At 43.6% G+C, this 1737-nt stretch overlaps 1 pseudogene; it reads left to right on the top strand.

The window, feature by feature from the left end:
* The first annotated feature begins 463 nt into the window (after positions 1-463).
* Positions 464-1495, top strand: LOC100517245 (DNA primase small subunit pseudogene; annotated as a pseudogene).
* Positions 1496-1737: the final 242 nt, after the last annotated feature.

The raw sequence follows: 1737 nt of genomic DNA, 5'->3' as shown, positions 1-1737 counted from the left end.
CTCCTCGTTCTCAGCTATAGACAGGTTTTGCAGCACGTAAGCCGTGTCTTTCTAAAAATCACTCTGGGATCTTCTGGGAACAGAACGGAGATTTGGGAAACCTGTGCGCCTCAGGAGGACATGGAAGTTGCCGCCCCTTCCTACACGCCTCGCTCTATGTACGTCATCTCTTCACCAGACTGCCCATTCTCAATATGCTCGAGGGCCCAGCTTTCTGCAGAACTTCTTTCCGGAAGAGGCACACCCTCTTTCCGTCCACCTGAGCGGTGGACCCACTGTCAGGGCAGATGAGAGGTGGGACAAAGGCCCCAGGATCCAGGTTGTCTCCCAAGCGGGAACTGCAATTCTCTGCGGCGGCTGCCGCGGAACCGCTGAGGCCACACTGCGCCTGCGCATCCACGGTTTGTTGTTCCCGCCAATTCTCGTGGACAGCTCGCCTGACCCAGCGCCGTGATCTGTGGAGATGTTCGAGCCCGCGCAGCTGCCGGAGCTGCTTAAGCTTTAGTACAGAGGCCCTTTCCCAACATCCAGTACTATTGGCAACTCAACTATGGCGGAGAGGTAAAGAATTACTTTCGACCCTATGGATTTTCATTTGCGCTGGCGGATGATATTTACTTTCGCTACCAACCCTTCAGCAACTACAGAGATCTGGAAAAGGTGATGTGGAGGTGTATTGTAAATGCTGAACTCTCATGACAATGCCCATGTATATCATCAACAGAGCACCGATGAAGGACTTTGGAGTTAAGCATCCTCTCTAGAAGAAGAGGCGTTTGGTACTGGGTCTGAGATAAATCAGAAAATTGCCTCCCACAGTGCGTTCTGAAGTAATTGAGTATTTGAGGCTTATTAATGTGGTTGAAACGTTACAAAGTTCATCTAAGTGAAAAAGTTACCCCTTTTGTCAGAAAAATCTATAAACATGATTTAAAAAATGTATTGAAGAATATACTTTGGTTAATCAAGATTTTCTAGAACATTGGTTTAAGATTTTAGCCCTTGTTTCTGAAACAGTTCTTGAGGAACTTCAACAAAGCATCAATGTTGGGAGCGTTTAAAGAAGGTAGCCAGCATATATCAGCGTTTCATAGAAAATGCCAAATGTGGACCTTGGCATGAATGAGAGATCATGCTCCGGTACTGTTTTCCACAGCTGGATATCAGCATTAGTGAAGGAATCAATCATTTTCTGAAGAGCCATTTTAGGGTTCATCCTAAAACAGATTGCATCCTGTGCTATTTACTTTCAGAAAGTGAATCATTTTGATCCCTTTACTATTCTAGCCATAAACTCCATCTGCCATGAATTGGATACTATTCCCACTAGTGATGAGCGAAAAGAGGAGAAGGAAGTTGAATCTGGTATCAAACACAGAATCTATAAGACCAGTCTAGCTATTTATGTAAAAGTTTCTGAACAGTTTCTTGAAAGTTTAAGTACATCCCAAAAGGAGAAGTAATCAGGAAGAGTGATTTACAAAAGCGCTTCTGAAGAACCCCCTTCAAGCCAAGGTAGGTATCTTCTACCTTCAACCAAGAATCAAATACTTAAAGAACCATTTAATATTGTAGAAGCCATGTGTGAATTTTTAATGCTCAAAGCAGGTTTTTTGTTGTTGTTGTTGTTCCTAAGAAACAATTATGTTGAGAAGATTCCTAAGACCACCGAAAGAGAATGTCAAGTTTCCTGGAAGGAGCTGTAATGGGCAGAATAAGTGGATTTCAGGTAAAATT

This window comes from Sus scrofa, chromosome 15 (assembly GCF_054392235.1).
Source record: "Sus scrofa isolate SSC_HxYL_T2T_F1_AM1 chromosome 15, Sscrofa_HxYL_maternal_Yorkshire_Landrace_v2.0, whole genome shotgun sequence".
In the NCBI taxonomy this organism is placed as follows: domain Eukaryota; kingdom Metazoa; phylum Chordata; class Mammalia; order Artiodactyla; family Suidae; genus Sus; species Sus scrofa.
This window is presented reverse-complemented; position numbering and strand designations above follow the sequence as displayed.